General features: G+C 42.4%; 13 non-coding genes across 13 annotated transcripts; all 13 read right to left on the minus strand.

Moving 5' to 3' along the window:
- Positions 1–73, minus strand: Trnar-ucu. Its single transcript has one exon. It is a non-coding gene; the product is annotated as a tRNA-Arg (tRNA).
- A 1,492-nt stretch (positions 74–1,565) lies between these two features.
- Positions 1,566–1,638, minus strand: Trnar-ucu. The gene has a single exon. It is a non-coding gene; the product is annotated as a tRNA-Arg (tRNA).
- A 1,226-nt stretch (positions 1,639–2,864) lies between these two features.
- Positions 2,865–2,937, minus strand: Trnar-ucu. Its single transcript has one exon. It is a non-coding gene; the product is annotated as a tRNA-Arg (tRNA).
- A 1,227-nt stretch (positions 2,938–4,164) lies between these two features.
- Positions 4,165–4,237, minus strand: Trnar-ucu. The gene has a single exon. It is a non-coding gene; the product is annotated as a tRNA-Arg (tRNA).
- Positions 4,238–5,464: 1,227 nt separating this feature from the next.
- Trnar-ucu lies at positions 5,465–5,537 on the minus strand. The gene has a single exon. It is a non-coding gene; the product is annotated as a tRNA-Arg (tRNA).
- Positions 5,538–6,764: 1,227 nt separating this feature from the next.
- Positions 6,765–6,837, minus strand: Trnar-ucu. The gene has a single exon. It is a non-coding gene; the product is annotated as a tRNA-Arg (tRNA).
- Positions 6,838–8,064: 1,227 nt separating this feature from the next.
- On the minus strand, positions 8,065–8,137 carry Trnar-ucu. Its single transcript has one exon. It is a non-coding gene; the product is annotated as a tRNA-Arg (tRNA).
- Positions 8,138–9,364: 1,227 nt separating this feature from the next.
- Positions 9,365–9,437, minus strand: Trnar-ucu. The gene has a single exon. It is a non-coding gene; the product is annotated as a tRNA-Arg (tRNA).
- Positions 9,438–10,665: 1,228 nt separating this feature from the next.
- Trnar-ucu lies at positions 10,666–10,738 on the minus strand. The gene has a single exon. It is a non-coding gene; the product is annotated as a tRNA-Arg (tRNA).
- A 1,228-nt stretch (positions 10,739–11,966) lies between these two features.
- Positions 11,967–12,039, minus strand: Trnar-ucu. Its single transcript has one exon. It is a non-coding gene; the product is annotated as a tRNA-Arg (tRNA).
- A 7,332-nt stretch (positions 12,040–19,371) lies between these two features.
- Trnar-ucu lies at positions 19,372–19,444 on the minus strand. The gene has a single exon. It is a non-coding gene; the product is annotated as a tRNA-Arg (tRNA).
- Positions 19,445–20,671: 1,227 nt separating this feature from the next.
- Positions 20,672–20,744, minus strand: Trnar-ucu. Its single transcript has one exon. It is a non-coding gene; the product is annotated as a tRNA-Arg (tRNA).
- Positions 20,745–21,971: 1,227 nt separating this feature from the next.
- Trnar-ucu lies at positions 21,972–22,044 on the minus strand. The gene has a single exon. It is a non-coding gene; the product is annotated as a tRNA-Arg (tRNA).
- Positions 22,045–22,293: the final 249 nt, after the last annotated feature.

The following is a 22,293-nucleotide window of genomic DNA, read 5'->3' on the forward strand; positions in this document are numbered from 1 at the left end:
CGTCCCTTGTGGGGATTGAACCCACGACCTTTGGATTAGAAGTCCAACGCGCTATCCTCTGCGCCAAAGGGACGCTGCGCAAGTGATGGGCTCAGATGTAAGAGATTCTCCAAGACATGACCCGTGCTACATGTCTCGCGTTACTTTTCTGATAGGCTTACTTTCATATTTCTCTGAAGCAATTACATCAAAGACTTATTATTTATGTAGCAGACACTATACATCACTCCGAATCGCTCTGTTTACCATGGCCCTACTGATTGAAACACCTGCATATTGACAGAGTTGCTCTGTACAATAGTAGTAACACAGTGCTGCTATTAGATTCGCTCACGTGCGCTGTTTACAGATAAATGGGAACTACGCTCTTTAGAACAGCATCCACTCACAAAGTGGTAAACGACACACTGGAAGCACTGTATGATTAGTCACATTTTTTGACCTTGGTTGACTGCTGTGTCACAGCCGGTCCCCGTCATATGTATACACTCCAATGGACGTGTGCGTCCTGTTAGCACATTTGCCAGGAACGTTAGCTGCATCACCTCCCTGGCAATTTCGTGCCGTCCTCGAAGCGTCAGCCATTGCTTGGTGACAGTGTGTTTCGATGAGACGTGGACAGATGATGCATCTCTCTCGCCGTCAGTTATAGGCGGGAATCATACTTAATGTAGTTTTCTGCAAGCGTCAGCGGAGCGTCAGACGTCTCTGTCTGGTCTTCTCCCTTCATGTATCCAGCAAGTCCCCTCCTGACAGTCTCCAGCAAAAGCCCCCTGTGCTGAAGCGAATATTGCCGCCGTCTCTATAGATATAGAGTGCCATTGTTTAATGGGAACAGTTAAGGAACCATAGTACTATATCTTGTTGTGAAACAGTCTACTTTTCTCACTTGTGGCCGAGTCCGCCCCAGTAGCTGAGTGGTCAGCGTGACGGATTGCCTTCCTCTGGGCCCGGGTTCGATTTTCGGCTGGGTCGGAGATTTTCTCCGCTCAGGGACTGGGTGTTGTGTTGTGTTCATCATCATTTCATCCCCATCCGGCGTGCAGGTCGCCCAATGTGGCGCCGAATGTAATAAGACCTGCGATATGGCGGCCGGACCTGCCCCGCGAGGGGCCTCCTGGCCAATGACGCCAAACGCTCATCATCATCATCACTTGTGGCCGAGAAAACTGAAACCCTCTCAGCTTGGGCTGGAAGAATTAAAGATCATGACTGGGATTACATACATTGACTCGTGAAGTAATACAAAATTATTTCACTCTTCATTGTATTTGTTTCTGTACAAAATGTGCGTTCTATTGCTATATTTCTATCTGTAGGTAAAAATTGGGTATTGAAAGAAAATTTACGTGAACAGGCACGTGAAGATATGGTTCCGTTTCTACAGCATTTACACATAACTGCGTTCTGGATAACAGGTCTACGAGAATTTTGCTTGTATGTGTAAGGTTAACATATTTAAGCATAGAACTGAGGTCACAACAATTTTCACCTTTTGAAGACGCTTGTGGTTACCCATATGTCAATACCCATCTCGTGATTGGCACATATTTTTAAAAATTGCCCATCCCTTGTGGGGATCGAACCCACAACCTCTGGATTAGAATTCCAACGCGCTATCCTCTGCGCCAAAGGGACGCTGCGCAAGTGATGGGCTCAGATGTAAGAGATTCTCCAAGACATACCCGTGCTACATGTCTCGCGTTACTTTTCTGATAGGCTTACTTTCATATTTCTCTGAAGCAATTACATCAAAGACTTATTATTTATGTAGCAGACACTATACATCACTCCGAATCGCTCTGTTTACCATGGCCCTACTGATTGAAACACCTGCGTATTGACAGAGTTGCTCTGTACAATAGTAGTAACACAGTGCTGCTATTAGATTCGCTCACGTGCGCTGTTTACAGATAAATGGGAATTACGCTCTTTAGAACAGCATCCACTCACAAAGTGGTAAACGACACACTGGAAGCACTGTATGATTAATCACATTTTTTGACTTTGGTTGACTGCTGTGTCACAGCCGGTCCCCATCATATGTATACACTCCAATGGACGTGTGTGCCCTGTTAGCACATTTGCCAGGAACGTTAGCTGCATCACCTCCCTGGCAATTTCGTGCCGTCCTCGAAGCGTCAGCCATTGCTTGGTGACAGTGTGTTTCGATGAGACGTGGACAGATGATGCATCTCTCTCGCCGTCAGTTATAGGCGGGAATCATACTTAATGTAGTTTTGTGCAAGCGTCAGCGGAGCGTCAGACGTCTCTGTCTGGTCTTCTCCCTTCATGTATCCAGCAAGTCCCCTCCTGACAGTCTCCAGCAAAAGCCCCCTGTGCTGAAGCGAATATTGCCGCCGTCTCTATAGATACAGAGTGCCATTGTTTAATGGGAACAGTTAAGGAACCATAGTACTATATCTTGTTGTGAAACAGTCTACTTTTCTCACTTGTGGCCGAGAAAACTGAAACCCTCTCAGCTTGGGCTGGAAGAATTAAAGATCATGACTGGGATTACATACATTGACTCGTGAAGTAATACAAAATTATTTCACTCTTCATTGTATTTGTTTCTGTACAAAATGTGCGTTCTATTGCTATATTTCTATCTGTAGGTAAAAATTGGGTATTGAAAGAAAATTTGCGTGAACAGGCACGTGAAGATATGGTTCCGTTTTTACAGCATTTACACATAACAGCGTCAGGGATAACAGATCTACGAGAATTTTGCTTGTATGTGTAAGGTTAACATATTTAAGCATAGAACTGAGGTCACAACAATTTTCACCTTTTGAAGACGCTTGTGGTTACCCATATGTCAATACCCATCTCGTGATTGGCACATATTTTTAAAAATTGCCCATCCCTTGTGGGGATCGAACCCACGACCTTTGGATTAGAAGTCCAACGCGCTATCCTCTGCGCCAAAGGGACGCTGCGCAAGTGATGGGCTCAGATGTAAGAGATTCTCCAAGACATGACCCGTGCTACATGTCTCGCGTTACTTTTCTGGTAGGCTTACTTTCATATTTCTCTGAAGCAATTACATCAAAGACTTATTATTTATGTAGCAGACACTATACATCACTCCGAATCGCTCTGTTTACTATGGCCCTACTGATTGAAACACCTGCGTATTGACAGAGTTGCTCTGTACAATAGTAGTAACACAGTGCTGCTATTAGATTCGCTCACGTGCGCTGTTTACAGATAAATGGGAATTACGCTCTTTAGAACAGCATCCACTCACAAAGTGGTAAACGACACACTGGAAGCACTGTATGATTAGTCACATTTTTTGACTTTGGTTCACTGCTGTGTCACAGCCGGTCCCCATCATATGTATACACTCCAATGGACGTGTGTGCCCTGTTAGCACATTTGCCAGGAAAGTTAGCTGTGTCACCTCCCTGGCAATTTCGTGCCGTCCTCGAAGCGTCAGCCATTGCTTGGTGACAGTGTGTTTCGATGAGACGTGGACAGATGATGCATCTCTCTCGCCGTCAGTTATAGGCGGGAATCATACTTAATGTAGTTTTCTGCAAGCGTCAGCGGAGCGTCAGACGTCTCTGTCTGGTCTTCTCCCTTCATGTATCCAGCAAGTCCCCTCCTGACAGTCTCCAGCAAAAGCCCCCTGTGCTGAAGCGAATATTGCCGCCGTCTCTATAGATACAGAGTGCCATTGTTTAATGGGAACAGTTAAGGAACCATAGTACTATATCTTGTTGTGAAACAGTCTACTTTTCTCACTTGTGGCCGAGAAAACTGAAACCCTCTCAGCTTGGGCTGGAAGATTTAAAGATCATGACTGGGATTACATACATTGACTCGTGAAGTAATACAAAATTATTTCACTCTTCATTGTATTTGTTTCTGTACAAAATGTGCGTTCTATTGCTATATTTCTATCTGTAGGTAAAAATTGGGTATTGAAAGAAAATTTGCGTGAACAGGCACGTGAAGATATGGTTCCGTTTCTACAGCATTTACACATAACAGCGTCAGGGATAACAGATCTACGAGAATTTTGCTTGTATGTGTAAGGTTAACATATTTAAGCATAGAACTGAGGTCACAACAATTTTCACCTTTTGAAGACGCTTGTGGTTACCCATATGTCAATACCCATCTCGTGATTGGCACATATTTTTAAAAATTGCCCATCCCTTGTGGGGATCGAACCCACGACCTTTGGATTAGAAGTCCAACGCGCTATCCTCTGCGCCAAAGGGACGCTGCGCAAGTGATGGGCTCAGATGTAAGAGATTCTCCAAGACATGACCCGTGCTACATGTCTCGCGTTACTTTTCTGGTAGGCTTACTTTCATATTTCTCTGAAGCAATTACATCAAAGACTTATTATTTATGTAGCAGACACTATACATCACTCCGAATCGCTCTGTTTACCATGGCCCTACTGATTGAAACACCTGCGTATTGACAGAGTTGCTCTGTACAATAGTAGTAACACAGTGCTGCTATTAGATTCGCTCAGGTGCGCTGTTTACAGATAAATGGGAATTACGCTCTGTAGAACAGCATCCACTCACAAAGTGGTAAACGACACACTGGAAGCACTGTATGATTAGTCACATTTTTTGACTTTGGTTGACTGCTGTGTCACAGCCGGTCCCCATCATATGTATACACTCCAATGGACGTGTGTGCCCTGTTAGCTCATATGCCAGGAACGTTAGCTGCATCACCTCCCTGTCAATTTCGTGCTGTCCTCGAAGCGTCAGCCATTGCTTGGTGACAGTATGTTTCGATGAGACGTGGACAGATGATGCATCTCTCTCGCCGTCAGTTATAGGCGGGAATCATACTTAATGTAGTTTTCTGCCAGCGTCAGCGGAGCGTCAGACGTCTCTGTCTGGTCTTCTCCCTTCATGTATCCAGCAAGTCCCCTCCTGACAGTCTCCAGCAAAAGCCCCCTGTGCTGAAGCGAATTTTGCCGCCGTCTCTATAGATACAGAGTGCCATTGTTTAATGGGAACAGTTAAGGAACCATAGTACTATATCTTGTTGTGAAACAGTCTACTTTTCTCACTTGTGGCCGAGAAAACTGAAACCCTCTCAGCTTGGGCTGGAAGAATTAAAGATCACGACTGGGATTACATACATTGACTCGTGAAGTAATACAAAATTACTTCACTCTTCATTGTATTTGTTTCTGTACAAAATGTGCGTACTATTGCTATATTTCTATCTGTAGGTAAAACGTGGGTATTGAAAGATAATTTGCGTGAACAGGCACGTGAAGATATGGTTCCGTTTCTACAGCATTTACACATAACAGCGTCATGGATAACAGATCTACGAGAATTTTGCTTGTATGTGTAAGGTTAACATATTGAAGCATAGAACTGAGGTCACAACAATTTTCACCTTTTGAAAACGCTTGTGGTTACCCATATGTCAATACCCATCTCGTGATTGGCAGATATTTTTAAAAATTGCCTCTCCCTTGTGGGGATCGAGCCCACGAGCTTTGGATTAGAAGTCCAACGCGCTATCCTCTGCGCCAAAGGGACGCTGCGCAAGTGATGGGCTCAGATGTAAGAGATTCTCCAAGGCATGACCCGTGCTACATGTCTCGCGTTACTTTTCTGATAGGCTTACTTTCATATTTCTCTGAAGCAATTACATCAAAGACTTATTATTTATGTAGCAGACACTATACATCACTCCGAATCGCTCTGTTTACCATGGTCCTACTGATTGAAACACCTGCGTATTGACAGAGTTGCTCTGTACAATAGTAGTAACACAGTGCTGCTATTAGATTCGCTCACGTGCGCTGTTTACAGATAAATGGGAATTACGCTCTTTAGAACAGCATCCACTCACAAAGTGGTAAACGACACACTGGAAGCACTGTATGATTAGTCACATTTTTTGACTTTGGTTGACTGCTGTGTCACAGCCGGTCCCCATCATATGTATACACTCCAATGGACGTGTGTGCCCTGTTAGCACATTTGCCAGGAACGTTAGCTGCATCACCTCCCTGGCAATTTCGTGCAGTCCTCGAAGCGTCAGCCATTGCTTGGTGACAGTGTGTTTCGATGAGACGTGGACAGATGATGCATCTCTCTCGCCGTCAGTTATAGGCGGGAATCATACTTAATGTAGTTTTCTGCAAGCGTCAGCGGAGCGTCAGACGTCTCTGTCTGGTCGTCTCCCTTGATGTATCCAGCAAGTCCCCTCCTGACAGTCTCCAGCAAAAGCCCCCTGTGCTGAAGCGAATATTGCCGCCGTCTCTATAGATACAGAGTGCCATTGTTTAATGGGAACAGTTAAGGAACCATAGTACTATATCTTGTTGTGAAACAGTCTACTTTTCTCACATGTGGCCGAGAAAAATGAAACCCTCTCAGCTTGGGCTGGAAGAATTAAAGATCATGACTGGGATTACATACATTGACTCGTGAAGTAATACAAAATTATTTCACTCTTCATTGTATTTGTTTCTGTACAAAATGTGCGTTCTATTGCTATATTTCTATCTGTAGGTAAAACTTGTTTATTGAAAAAAAATTTGCGTGAACAGGCACGTGAAGATATGGTTCCGTTTCTACAGCATTTACACATAACAGCGTCATGGATAACAGATCTACGAGTATTTTGCTTGTATGTGTAAGGTTAACATATTTAAGCAGAGAACTGAGGTCACAACAATTTTCACCTTTTGACGACGCTTGTGGTTACCCATATGTCAATACCCATCTCGTGATTGGCACATATTTTTAAAAATTGCCCGTCCCTTGTGGGGATCGAACCCACAACCTTTGGATTAGAAGTCCAACGCGCTATCCTCTGCGCCAAAGGGACGCTGCGCAAGTGATGGGCTCAGATGTAAGAGATTCTCCAAGACATGACCCGTGCTACATGTCTCGCGTTACTTTTCTGATAGGCTTACTTTCATATTTGTCTGAAGCAATTACATCAAAGAATTATTATTTATGTAGCAGACACTATACATCACTCCGAATCGCTCTGTTTACCATGGCCCTACTGATTGAAACACCTGCGTATTGACAGAGTTGCTCTGTACAATAGTAGTAACACAGTGCTGCTATTAGATTCGCTCACGTGCGCCGTTTACAGATAAATGGGAATTACGCTCTTTAGAACAGCATCCACTCACAAAGTGGTAAACGACACACTGGAAGCACTGTATGATTAGTCACATTTTTTGACTTTGGTTGACTGCTGTGTCACAGCCGGTCCCCATCATATGTATACACTCCAATGGACGTGTGTGCCCTGTTAGCACATTTGGCAGGAACGTTAGCTGCATCACCTCCCTGGCAATTTCGTGCCGTCCTTGAAGCGTCAGCCATTGCTTGGTGACAGTGTGTTTCGATGAGACGTGGACAGATGATGCATCTCTCTCGCCGTCAGTTATAGGCGGGAATCATACTTAATGTAGTTTTCTGCAAGCGTCAGCGGAGCGTCAGACGTCTCTGTCTGGTCTTCTCCCTTCATGTATCCAGCAAGTCCCCTCCTGACAGTCTCCAGCAAAAGCCCCCTGTGCTGAAGCGAATATTGCCGCCGTCTCTATAGATACAGAGTGCCATTGTTTAATGGGAACAGTTAAGGAACCATAGTACTATATCTTGTTGTGAAACAGTCTACTTTTCTCACTTGTGGCCGAGAAAACTGAAACCCTCTCAGCTTGGGCTGGAAGAATTAAAGATCATGACTGGGATTACATACATTGACTCGTGAAGTAATACAAAATTATTTCACTCTTCATTGTATTTGTTTCTGTACAAAATGTGCGTTCTATTGCTATATTTCTATCTGTAGGTAAAAATTAGGTATTGAAAGAAAATTTGCGTGAACAGGCACGTGAAGATATGGTTCCGTTTCTACAGCATTTACACATAACAGCGTCATGGATAACAGATCTACGAGAATTTTGCTTGTATGTGTAAGGTTAACATATTTAAGCATAGAACTGAGGTCACAACAATTTTCACCTTTTGAAGACGCTTGTGGTTACCCATATGTCAATACCCATCTCGTGATTGGCACATATTTTTAAAAATTGCCTGTCCCTTGTGGGGATCGAACCCACGACCTTTGGATTAGAAGTCCAACGCGCTATCCTCTGCGCCAAAGGGACGCTGCGCAAGTGATGGGCTCAGATGTAAGAGATTCTCCAAGACATGACCCGTGCTACATGTCTCGCGTTACTTTTCTGATAGGCTTACTTTCATATTTCTCTGAAGCAATTACATCAAAGACTTATTATTTATGTAGCAGACACTATACATCACTCCGAATCGCTCTGTTTACCATGGCCCTACTGATTGAAACACCTGCGTATTGACAGAGTTGCTCTGTACAATAGTAGTAACACAGTGCTGCTATTAGATTCGCTCACGTGCGCTGTTTACAGATAAATGGGAATTACGCTCTTTAGAACAACATCCACTCACAAAGTGGTAAACGACACACTGGAAGCACTGTATGATTAGTCACATTTTTTGACTTTGGTTGACTGCTGTGTCACAGCCGGTCCCCATCATATGTATACACTCCAATGGACGTGTGTGCCCTGTTAGCTCATATGCCAGGAACGTTAGCTGCATCACCTCCCTGTCAATTTCGTGCTGTCCTCGAAGCGTCAGCCATTGCTTGGTGACAGTATGTTTCGATGAGACGTGGACAGATGATGCATCTCTCTCGCCGTCAGTTATAGGCGGGAATCATACTTAATGTAGTTTTCTGCCAGCGTCAGCGGAGCGTCAGACGTCTCTGTCTGGTCTTCTCCCTTCATGTATCCAGCAAGTCCCCTCCTGACAGTCTCCAGCAAAAGCCCCCTGTGCTGAAGCGAATATTGCCGCCGTTTCTATAGATACAGAGTGCCATTGTTTAATGGGAACAGTTAAGGAACCATAGTACTATATCTTGTTGTGAAAAAGTCTACTTTTCTCACTTGTGGCCGAGAAAACTGAAACCCTCTCAGCTTGGGCTGGAAGAATTAAAGATCATGACTGGAATTACATACATTGACTCGTGAAGTAATACAAAATTATTTCACTCTTCATTGTATTTGTTTCTGTACAAAATGTGCGTTCTATTGCTATATGTCTATCTGTAGGCAAAAATTGGGTATTGAAAGAAAATTTGCGTGAACAGGCACGTGAAGATATGGTTCCGTTTCTACAGCATTTACACATAACAGCGTCATGGATAACAGATCTACGAGAATTTTGCTTGTATGTGTAAGGTTAACATATTTAAGCATAGAACTGAGGTCACAACAATTTTCACCTTTTGAAGACGCTTGTGGTTACCCATATGTCAATACCCATCTCGTGATTGGCACATATTTTTAGAAATTGCCCATCCCTTGTGGGGATCGAACCCACGACCTTTGGATTAGAAGTCCAACGCGCTATCCTCTGCGCCAAAGGGACGCTGCGCAAGTGATGGGCTCAGATGTAAGAGATTCTCCAAGACATGACCCGTGCTACATGTCACTTTGTTACTTTTCTGATAGGCTTACTTTCATATTTCTCTGAAGCAATTACATCAAAGACTTATTATTTATGTAGCAGACACTATACATCACTCCGAATCGCTCTGTTTACCATGGCCCTACTGATTGAAACACCTGCGTATTGACAGAGTTGCTCTGTACAATAGTAGTAACACAGTGCTGCTATTAGATTCGCTCACGTGCGCTGTTTACAGATAAATGGGAATTACGCTCTTTAGAACAGCATCCACTGACAAAGTGGTAAACGACACACCGGAAGCACTGTATGATTAGTCACATTTTTTGACTTTGGTTGACTGCTGTGTCACAGCCGGTCCCCATCATATGTATACACTCCAACAGACGTGTGTGCCCTGTTAGCACATTTGCCAGGAACGTTAGCTGCATCACCTCCCTGGCAATGTCATGGCGTCCTCGAAGCGTCAGCCATTGCTTGGTGACAGTGTGTTTCGATGAGACGTGGACAGATGATGCATCTCTCTCGCCGTCAGTTATAGGCGGGAATCATACTTAATGTAGTTTTCTGCAAGCGTCAGCGGAGCGTCAGACGTCTCTGTCTGGTCTTCTCCCTTCATGTATCCAGCAAGTCCCCTCCTGACAGTCTCCAGCAAAAGCCCCCTGTGCTGAAGCGAATATTGCCGCCGTTTCTATAGATACAGAGTGCCATTGTTTAATGGGAACAGTTAAGGAACCATAGTACTATATCTTGTTGTGAAAAAGTCTACTTTTCTCACTTGTGGCCGAGAAAACTGAAACCCTCTCAGCTTGGGCTGGAAGAATTAAAGATCATGACTGGAATTACATACATTGACTCGTGAAGTAATACAAAATTATTTCACTCTTCATTGTATTTGTTTCTGTACAAAATGTGCGTTCTATTGCTATATGTCTATCTGTAGGCAAAAATTGGGTATTGAAAGAAAATTTGCGTGAACAGGCACGTGAAGATATGGTTCCGTTTCTACAGCATTTACACATAACAGCGTCATGGATAACAGATCTACGAGAATTTTGCTTGTATGTGTAAGGTTAACATATTTAAGCATAGAACTGAGGTCACAACAATTTTCACCTTTTGAAGACGCTTGTGGTTACCCATATGTCAATACCCATCTCGTGATTGGCACATATTTTTAGAAATTGCCCATCCCTTGTGGGGATCGAACCCACGACCTTTGGATTAGAAGTCCAACGCGCTATCCTCTGCGCCAAAGGGACGCTGCGCAAGTGATGGGCTCAGATGTAAGAGATTCTCCAAGACATGACCCGTGCTACATGTCACTTTGTTACTTTTCTGATAGGCTTACTTTCATATTTCTCTGAAGCAATTACATCAAAGACTTATTATTTATGTAGCAGACACTATACATCACTCCGAATCGCTCTGTTTACCATGGCCCTACTGATTGAAACACCTGCGTATTGACAGAGTTGCTCTGTACAATAGTAGTAACACAGTGCTGCTATTAGATTCGCTCACGTGCGCTGTTTACAGATAAATGGGAATTACGCTCTTTAGAACAGCATCCACTGACAAAGTGGTAAACGACACACCGGAAGCACTGTATGATTAGTCACATTTTTTGACTTTGGTTGACTGCTGTGTCACAGCCGGTCCCCATCATATGTATACACTCCAACAGACGTGTGTGCCCTGTTAGCACATTTGCCAGGAACGTTAGCTGCATCACCTCCCTGGCAATGTCATGGCGTCCTCGAAGCGTCAGCCATTGCTTGGTGACAGTGTGTTTCGATGAGACGTGGACAGATGATGCATCTCTCTCGCCGTCAGTTATAGGCGGGAATCATACTTAATGTAGTTTTCTGCAAGCGTCAGCGGAGCGTCAGACGTCACTCTCTGGTCTTCTCTCTTCATGTATCCAGCAAGCCCACTCCTGACAGTCTCCAGCAAAAGCCCCCTGTGCTGAAGCGAATATTGCCGCCGTTTCAAGAGATACAGAGTGCCATTGTTTAATGGGAACAGTTAAGGAACCATAGTACTATATCTTGTTGTGAAACAGTCTACTTTTCTCACTTGTGGCCGAGAAAACTGAAACCCTCTCAGCTTGGGCTGCAAGAATTAAAGATCATGACTGGGATTACATACATTGACTCGTGAAGTAATACAAAATTATTTCACTCTTCATTGTATTTGTTTCTGCACAAAATGTGCGTTCTATTGCTATATTTCTATCTGTAGGTAAAAATTGAGTATTGAAAGAAAATTTGCGTGAACAGGCACGTGAAGATATGGTTCCGTTTCTACAGCATTTACACATAACAGCGTCATGGATAACAGATCTACGAGAATTTTGCTTGTATGTGTAAGGTTAACATATTTAAGCATAGAACTGAGGTCACAACAATTTTCACCTTTTGAAGACGCTTGTGGTTACCCATATGTCAATACCCATCTCGTGATTGGCACATATTTTTAAAAATTGCCCGTCCCTTGTGGGGATCGAACCCACGACCTTTGGATTAGAAGCCCAACGCGCTATCCTCTGCGCCAAAGTGACGCTGCGCAGGTGATGGGCTCAGATGTAAGAGATTCTCCAAGACATGACCCGTGCTACATGTCTCGCGTTACTTTTCTGATAGGCTTACTTTCATATTTCTCTGAAGCAATTACATCAAAGACTTATTATTTATGTAGCAGACACTATACATCACTCCGAATCGCTCTGTTTACCATGGCCCTACTGATTGAAACACCTGCGTATTGACAGAGTTGCTCTGTACAATAGTAGTAACACAGTGCTGCTATTAGATTCGCTCACGTGCGCTGTTTACAGATAAATGGGAATTACGCTCTTTAGAACAGCATCCACTCACAAAGTGGTAAACGACACACTGGAAGCACTGTATGATTAGTCACATTTTTTGACTTTGGTTGACTGCTGTGTCACAGCCGGTCCCCATCATATGTATACACTCCAATGGACGTGTGTGCCCTGTTAGCACATTTGCCAGGAACGTTAGCTGCATCACCTCCCTGGCAATTTCGTGCCGTCCTCGAAGCGTCAGCCATTGCTTGGTGACAGTGTGTTTCGATGAGACGTGGACAGATGATGCATCTCTCTCGCCGTCAGTTATAGGCGGGAATCATACTTAAGGTAGTTTTCTGCAAGCGTCAGCGGAGCGTCAGACGTCTCTGTCTGGTCTTCTCCTTTCATGTATCCAGCAAGTCCCCTCCTGACAGTCTCCAGCAAAAGCCCCCTGTGCTGAAGCGAATATTGCCGCCGTCTCTATAGATACAGAGTGCCATTGTTTAATGGGAACAGTTGAGGAACCATAGTACTATATCTTGTTGTGAAACAGTCTACTTTTCTCACATGTGGCCGAGGAAACTGAAACCCTCTCAGCTTGGGCTGGAAGAATTAAAGATGATGACTGGGATTACATACATTGATTCGTGAAGTAATACAAAATTATTTCACTCTTCATTGTATTTGTTTCTGTACAAAATGTGCGTTCTATTGCTATATTTCTATCTGTAGGTAAAAATTGGGTATTGAAAGAAAATTTGCGTGAACAGGCACGTGAAGATATGGTTCTGTTTCTACAGCATTTACACATAACAGCGTCATGGATAACAGATCTACGAGAATTTTGCTTGTATGTGTAAGGTTAACATATTTAAGCATAGAACTGAGGTCACAACAATTTTCACCTTTTGAAGACGCTTGTGGTTACCCATATGTCAATACCCATCTCGTGATTGGCACATATTTTTAAAAATTGCCCGTCCCTTGTGGGGATCGAACCCACGACCTTTGGATTAGAAGTCCAACGCGGTATCCCCTGCGCCAATTTTTTTTTTTTATATATAAAACCTTTATTAAAAAAAATACAATGTTACACATTGCAAATACATACTAAGTTATTCATACATGAAGTTATTTGAACAAAGCGGTTTGATCATTTCAATTGCGCTGACATTAAGGAAAGACAACAGAAGATTGTGGTACTGACTAAATCACCTGAAAGAATTAAATTAAGCATAAATACTTCAGAATGGCGGAAAGGAGATATATAATAAAGTTGACTAGCCTTCCAACTACACTTACTGGACATTAATTGAATCTAAGTATTTGAAGTGATCAGATTTATATAATCAGTCGTTCACTGCAAAAATGAAAAGGGCAATGTGCCAGCCATTGAATATTACATTTATCGGATAGAATCTTATGGTTTTAACCAATCGATAAGGAGATTTCTATAAAAACTGTCTATTTCCAAATTTCTAGTATAATCCAATAATGCACCTTTCTTGATTTGTGTTTGGCACTATTAGACACACAATCTCAATGTCACATAAGTTCTGTACATTAGCTTATAAATTTCAAAAAACTACTCTCTGAAGTACAGAAAGCACACATCATAAATATACTGTAAAATCTTAAATAGTATTCTTAAGGTAACTACAATACATCACTGTCAACACAGTCTTCTTTTTTATATTAACCAATGCCCATTCTTTCAAATACAATTTTTAGCATATTACCGAAATTTTTCTTGTGATTCGAATAGCTTCTAATTTTGTGGAACTCACACAGCATGTGTACCTTGAACTCTATGATGCTATCGGATCCTAATTTGTTAAGGACGTAGTTAACAAAATTTCCCAGCAACCAGTACACAGCGTTATTTTTTGCTTCTGGGAAATAGCGTGCTTCAGGCCTGTTTATCAATGACAGCGATATATACTCAGGGGATGTTCTTGTAATCAGAGCTATTTGCTCCCGGATCCACTTCCAACTATTCATGTGACCACTGCAAGTATATCGATGAACTACTGTGTCAACTAGATGGCATTGTTGACATAAATTTGTTTCACAGAGTCCAATTGCGTGCAGTCTTTCATTGGTGCTAACTATGTTGTTAACTGTCTTGTACCATGACGTTTTTATATTAGACGTGAGCACATTAGAACTAATGTTTTTCCAAATCTCAGTCCACTCAATGTTTGGAAACTGTCGTTCTATTTTGTTTCTTCCTTAGCTTTTCTTTCGTTCCTGCATTATGGCTCTCGATGTTAAGTGTCGGGACTGCCTGAGTTCGACACTGACATAACTAAACTCAACATAGAAAATCCTCACGTGCTGTAAGCGACTGTTGATATTCTGCACGTCAATCGGGGGAAGCAGGCTTGGAGGTTTAATGATCTCGAAAAGTAGGCTGGTTATGCTTTCTCGCGAGTCTCTTATTAAATTAACTTGCCTTTTGATAAAAAGAGCAGAGGCTTTATCCGTTATATCAGTTAATCCTAGTCCACCATTTTTAGGATCTAAAGTGGCTACTTTAGCAGGTACTCTGAACACTTCACCTCTCCACAAAAATTTTGTGATTTTGGACATTATTCTCCTCGCTATCATTCTCGGTATTGGAAACAGCTGGGCAGTATAATAAGCCTTAGCAAGGATGCATGAGTTGATGTACTGTGTTCTTTGAACTTGGTTCATATATCGAGTTAAGTTCTCTACAATGGCTCCTTGCACTTTATCTGCTGCAACTTTCCAATTTAAAGCCGTCATTTTCATAGGGCATGCTGTCAGGGTGATCCCAAGTGTTTTATGTTGTCGGACTAATTTTGCCCACTCGACGTTGATATTATCAAAACCTCTGATATTTAACATCTTACTTTTTTTTCCGTTTGCATTGGCTCCAGATGCTCTACAGTACGAATCAATCACTGTTGCTAGCGTGGTTACCTCGTCATTATTCCTTATAATTACCCCTATATCGTCAGCATAGGCTCTTATAACTGTTTTGTTTCCTGATAATGTTAAGCCTTTTAATGTAGCGTGGACATGTCGGAGGAAAGGTTCCAGCGAAATTGCGAAGAGCGACATGGACAGAGGACTTCCTTGAGGAACACCTCGTTGTATTTGCATCGGCCTGGATTGTTGACAATTCACCGCTATTTTAGCATTTATTCCAGTTGCTATGTTCTTAATCAACTGTATAACCCTATCGTTGAAACCTATTTTCTTCAATGTCTGTAGAAGGTATTCATGGTTTACTACATCGAACGCCTTATAAAAATCTAAAAACAATAAAGCACACTTTATGTTTGTTACAGAAGTTATTGCAATGATATCCCTGAATTCCGCTAGATTTTGAAAAATGGTTCTGCCTTGCGCACAGTTCTGATGTTGACTAATAATTTTATCTGCAAGGCATGAAATTCTCTTGTTTATTATTCTAGCTATTAATTTATAATCAGAATTCAGCAATGAAATTGGACGAAAGTTATTTAAATCTTTGTTTCCATTATTTTTTGGCACCAGAACAATTTTACTCTCCTTAAACTCAGCCGGAATCATTTTACCCTGAATAACCTCATTTACAATGTCCGTGATTTTCGCACCTACTATTGGCCAGTAACGGACGTAAAATTCTGCTGGCAGACCATCCGGTCCTGGGGATTTTTTTGGTGGCGAGGCGCACAGAGTCTCATACACGTCTTCTTCACTGACAACCTCGAGAAAATTTTCGTTGTCATCTTCTGTCAGCTGTGGGGCTAGGATGTCAAGGAATTCTTCCAAGGAAGCATCACTACTTTGATGTACAGAATATAGCTCGCAATAATAGCGATAAATCTCGTTCATGATATCCTGCTGGGTTCTGAGAATCGTGCCGTGTTTTGTTCGAATTTCTTCAATAAAAGTCCTTCTCCCGTTTTTCGTATGCTTCACTAAATGATATAGGGAAGTAGTTTCATCTGCTGACACCGACTTTGCCTTCGATTTTATTTTCAACCCTTCCATTTGACTTCTCTTGATATTAAGTAACTTGGCTTTGACTTTTTTTATGTCTGCTATCCGAAGTGAGGAACCTGCTGAGACTTGATCATATAGATCTCTCAAAACGGAATAGTAATACTCTATAGTGCATTTCATTTCCCTTGCGCTCTGGGCACTGTATTGAATAAGAACTTTCCTCAACTTTGGCTTTGCCATTTTAACCCACCAGTCAATAGCAGTGGCATATCTACTACGGGCTCGCAGGCATATTGCCCATGTTTCTTTAATCAGATCTTCTAAATCATGATTAACTAACAAGGAAGTGTTCAAATTCCACTGATTCTTGAACCGGCGAACCGGCTGTCTTGTTAGATTTATGCAAGCTAAGACACTTGAATGGTCTGAAAAGTACGTAGGAATGGTTTCTACTTTTGTCACGGAAGTTACAAGATTTTTAGAAATATATAGTCTATCAATCCTGCTACGTGATGTTGCCGTGACATAAGTGAACTCAACAATGGAGGGGTATTTGATTTCCCATATATCCTTTAATTCTAAACCAGTAACTAATTGTTTTAGTTCACTTGAGAAATTAAAATTAGGTAACTGATCTTTTCGATTTAAATCACAATTAAAATCACCTCCAAGTAATAACTGTCTTGGTGATTTCCTTAACAAGTATATCAAGTCATCTTTGAAGAAACGTGCCCTGTCAGCTCGATGAGAACTTCCTGAAGGGGCGTACAAGTTGATGATAGTCACATCATAGATATTTAGTCCTATTCCCCTTCCGGATTCCAGTCGTTCCACCTCGCTTACTGTAATCCCTTCCCTTACCAAAATAGCTGTTCCAACACTTGTTTCGGGAGACACATTTATGTAACTGACAAAACCGGGAATTACCAAATCCGAAATTAGAACTTCTTGTAACAGGGCAATATCAGTCGCAGATTCGTACAAAAATTCCTTAAGGGCCGATAATTTCAAACAGGTCGTGATTTTATTTATGTTTATAGTGGTGACAGAATAAGATTGCGTCATTGTGCTGTCACTATGTAGTTGTTTTGTTGAACTAATTTAGTTTACTGTGGTTCAGGGTTCAGTTAAGCTGTAACAGTTTTCTCGGAAGGCTGAGCATGGAATAACACTTCAATCAGTTTATTAGTTACTGTCCCGTTTTCTTCTACTTCTGATGTTTTCTCTTGTACCGCAAGCAGACTGATGTCCTGGTAAACTTTCTGATTTTTCCTCCAGTGATTCGTGTACGACCGTTTCGGACTGAACATTCTTTGGGCTTGGGTCGCCCCTACTGGATTTTCCTTTCCCTTGGTTACGAGCTATATTCTCATTTGGTTGCGTCGGTATTTTACTTCGTGGCTTATCTGGAGCAGCAGCAGACGCTTTAGCAATTTCGGTTGCCGGCGCCTGCCCTGAGGTGTTGACCGTGATTTCAGTTTGGCCACCACTTCCTCGTTCTTTATTAATTTCACTCACTTTCTGATCGAGGGAAACAAATGGAGACTGCAGTTTTGCATCCTCTCCCTGAATTTGGTTATTAACAGATAGATTCTGATCTTTGCAATCGGTTACTGCACCTGTTGTTTCTTGCAAATTAATGCTGCTTACACCCCTTTCATTTTCTGGTACCGTATGTGTATTATCTTTCTGTTCATTAGTTTCCATTCGCATTTTGCCTTCGGGTTCCTCTGCCTTCTCATCGCACTGTTTTTGCTTGCGAAGTGAGGGAGTGGGACAAGACAGCTCGTCCTCTGAACAACTATCAGTTATCTCCAGAGGTCGTTTTTTCGGTTGCATTTCAGTTTCACGAACAGTGGCAACGGGGTTTCCTTTTGTTGTTAACAGGGGAAATTGACTGTTATCGTGAAGGGAGACATCAGCTTGTCCCGCTGCGTTAACATCCTCAACCAGTTGTTCCGGGCTATTCTTTGGTAACAGATCATTTAAGGTAAGCTTCTGACGCTGTATCAAATTACTTTTGAGCACAACAGTTCGCCGCGGACATTCCTGTCTGAAGTGGCCGGTTTCGTTACATATATGACATGTAGCTTCCTGACCTGTATAAACAATTTGTGCCTTATACCCACAAACAGTTATGTGAGACGGAATATTCGTCTTAGCGTCCATCTCTACACAGCGGACCCCGTTAAAACACTGCAGTTTAAAGCGAGGCGACCATCTTTCATTTGCAATTGATTTAACGTCTCCGTAGTTTAAAAGAGCTTCCTTAATCTTATCATTTTCAATTTCAATGGGGAGATTCAAGACACGAACGGTTTTGTAATGAATGTCCGCTCTATAGATGGAAACCTTACTTTTATAACCATTTCTATGCACAAAATCTACTTCGTAGCCCCACTTTCGTAACACTTTATCAACAGTCGAAGCACTGATTAACTTGACAAAAACACAGTATTTTTCCTGATCCAGTTGCCAGGTATGAACGGTTTCAGAATTTAGACCAGTTACCTGCGTAATCCAGTCATCTATTTCCAGGGATGTCGGCTGAACAGGACGGGATTCTTTGTCAAAAGCAAATACCAGAGTATTCTTCCTGAGGTTTGTAGCCATGGTTAATCCAGCGAAGCAATTTCGGTTAAACAACCGAAATTCCAAGTAGCAGCAGCAAGACCAGAAAGAGCGATCAGATCGCAAGGAACAGGAACGAACACGGAGATTAACGGACGGACGGCACTCGGCGAAGCACAAGTACAGCGATGTAAACACTGAAGTACAGCGCAACAGTTAACAGCGGCCACTCGCGAGCGCGGCTGAAACGGAACTGTATATTTGTTTCTGTACAAAATGTGCGTTCTATTGCTATATTTCTATCTGTAGGTAAGAATTGGGTATTGAAAGAAAATTTGCGTGAACAGGCACGTGAAGATATGGTTCCGTTTCTACAGCATTTACACATAACAGCGTCATGGATAACAGATCTACGAGAATTTTGCTTGTATATGTAAGGTTAACATATTTATGCATAGAACTGAGGTCACAACAATTTTCACCTTTTGAAGACGCTTGTGGTTACCCATATGTCAATACCCATCTCGTGATTGGCACGTATTTTTAAAAATTGCCCGTCCCTTGTGGGGATCGAACCCACGACCTTTGGATTAGAAGCCCAACGCGCTATCCTCTGCGCCAAAGGGACGCTGCGCAAGTGTTGGGCTCAGATGTAAGAGATTCTCCAAGACATGACCCGTGCTACATGCCTCGCGTTACTTTTCTGATAGGCTTACTTTCATATTTCTCTGAAGCAATTACATCAAAGACTTATTATTTATGTAGCAGACACTATACATCACTCCGAATCGCTCTGTTTACCATGGCCCTACTGATTGAAACTCCTGCGTATTGACAGAGTTGCTCTGTACAATAGTAGTAACACAGTGCTGCTATTAGATTCGCTCACGTGCGCTGTTTACAGATAAATGGGAATTACGCTCTTTAGAACAGCATCCACTCACAAAGTGGTAAACGACACACTGGAAGCACTGTATGATTAGTCACATTTTTTGACTTTGGTTGACTGCTGTGTCACAGCCGGTCCCCATCATATGTATACACTCCAATGGACGTGTGTGCCCTGTTAGCACATTTGCCAGGAACGTTAGCTGCATCACCTCCCTGGCAATTTCGTGCCGTCCTCGAAGCGTCAGCCATTGCTTGGTGACAGTGTGTTTCGATGAGACGTGGACAGATGATGCATCTCTCTCGCCGTCAGTTATAGGCGGGAATCATACTTAATGTAGTTTTCTGCAAGCGTTAGCGGAGCGTCAGACGTCTCTGTCTGGTCTTCTCCCTTCATGTATCCAGCAAGTCCCCTCCTGACAGTCTCCAGCAAAAGCCCCCTGTGCTGAAGCGAATATTGCCGCCGTCTCTATAGATACAGAGTGCCATTGTTTAATGGGAACAGTTAAGGAACCATAGTACTATATCTTGTTGTGAAACAGTCTACTTTTCTCACTTGTGGCCGAGAAAACTGAAACCCTCTCAGCTTGGGCTGGAAGAATTAAAGATCATGACTGGGATTACATACATTGACTCGTGAAGTAATACAAAATTATTTCACTCTTCATTGTATTTGTTTCTGTACAAAATGTGCGTTCTATTGCTATATTTCAATCTGTAGGTAAAAATTGGGTATTGAAAGAAAATTTGCGTGAACAGGCACGTGAAGATATGGTTCCGTTTCTACAGCATTTACACATAACAGCGTCATGGATAACAGATCTACGAGAATTTTGCTTGTATGTGTAAGGTTAACATATTTAAGCATAGAACTGTGGTCACAACAATTTTCACCTTTTGAAGACGCTTGTGGTTACCCATATGTCAATACCCATCTCGTGATTGGCACATATTTTTAAAAATTGCCCGTCCTTTGTGGGGATCGAACCCACGACCTTTGGATTAGAAGTCCAACGCGCTATCCTCTGCGCCAAAGGGACGCTGTGCAAATGATGGGCTCAGAAGTAAGAGATTCTCCAAGACATGACCCGTGCTACATGTCTCGCGTTACTTTTCTGATAGGCTTACTTTCATATTTCTCTGAAGCAATTACATCAAAGACTTATTATTTATGTAGCAGACACTATACATCACTCCGAATCGCTCTGTTTACCATGGCCCTACTGATTGAAACACCTGCGTATTGACAGGGTTGCTCTGTACAATAGTAGTAACACAGTGCTGCTATTAGATTCGCTCACGTGCGCTGTTTACAGATAAATGGGAATTACGCTCTTTAGAACAGCATCCACTCACAAAGTGGTAAACGACACACTGGAAGCACTGTATGATTAGTCACATTTTTTGACTTTGGTTGACTGCTGTGTCACAGCCGGTCCCCATCATATGTATACACTCCAATGGACGTGTGCGCCCTGTTAGCACATTTGCCAGGAACGTTAGCTGCATCACCTCCCTGGCAATTTCGTGCCGTCCTCGAAGCGTCAGCCATTGCTTGGTGACAGTGTGTTTCGATGAGACGTGGACAGATGATGCATCTCTCTCGCCGTCAGTTATAGGCGGGAATCATACTTAATGTAGTTTTCTGCAAGCGTCAGCGGAGCGTCAGACGTCTCTGTCTGGTCTTCTCCCTTCATGTATCCAGCAAGTCCCCTCCTGACAGTCTCCAGCAAAAGCCCCCTGTGCTGAAGCGAATATTGCCGCCGTCTCTATAGATACAGAGTGCCATTGTTTAATGGGAACAGTTAAGGAACCATAGTACTATATCTTGTTGTGAAACAGTCTACTTTTCTCACTTGTGGCCGAGAAAACTGAAACCCTCTCAGCTTGGGCTGGAAGAATTAAAGATCATGACTGGGATTACATACATTGACTCGTGAAGTAATACAAAATTATTTCACTCTTCATTGTATTTGTTTCTGTACAAAATGTGCGTTCTATTGCTATATTTCTATCTGTAGGTAAAAATTGGGTATTGAAAGAAAATTTGCGTGAACAGGCACGTGAAGATATGGTTCCGTTTCTACAGCATTTACACATAACAGCGTCATGGATAACAGATCTACGAGAATTTTGCTTGTATGTGTAAGGTTAACATATTTAAGCATAGAACTGAGGTCACAACAATTTTCACCTTATGAAGACGCTTGTGGTTACCCATATGTCAATACCCATCTCGTGATTGGCACATATTTTTAAAAATTGCCCGTCCTTTGTGGGGATCGAACCCACGACCTTTGGATTAGAAGTCCAACGCGCTATCCTCTGCGCCAAAGGGACGCTGTGCAAATGATGGGCTCAGAAGTAAGAGATTCTCCAAGACATGACCCGTGCTACATGTCTCGCGTTACTTTTCTGATAGGCTTACTTTCATATTTCTCTGAAGCAATTACATCAAAGACTTATTATTTATGTAGCAGACACTATACATCACTCCGAATCGCTCTGTTTACCATGGCCCTACTGATTGAAACACCTGCGTATTGACAGGGTTGCTCTGTACAATAGTAGTAACACAGTGCTGCTATT

The sequence above is a fragment of the Schistocerca piceifrons genome, chromosome 1 (assembly GCF_021461385.2).
Source record: "Schistocerca piceifrons isolate TAMUIC-IGC-003096 chromosome 1, iqSchPice1.1, whole genome shotgun sequence".
NCBI lineage: Eukaryota > Metazoa > Arthropoda > Insecta > Orthoptera > Acrididae > Schistocerca > Schistocerca piceifrons.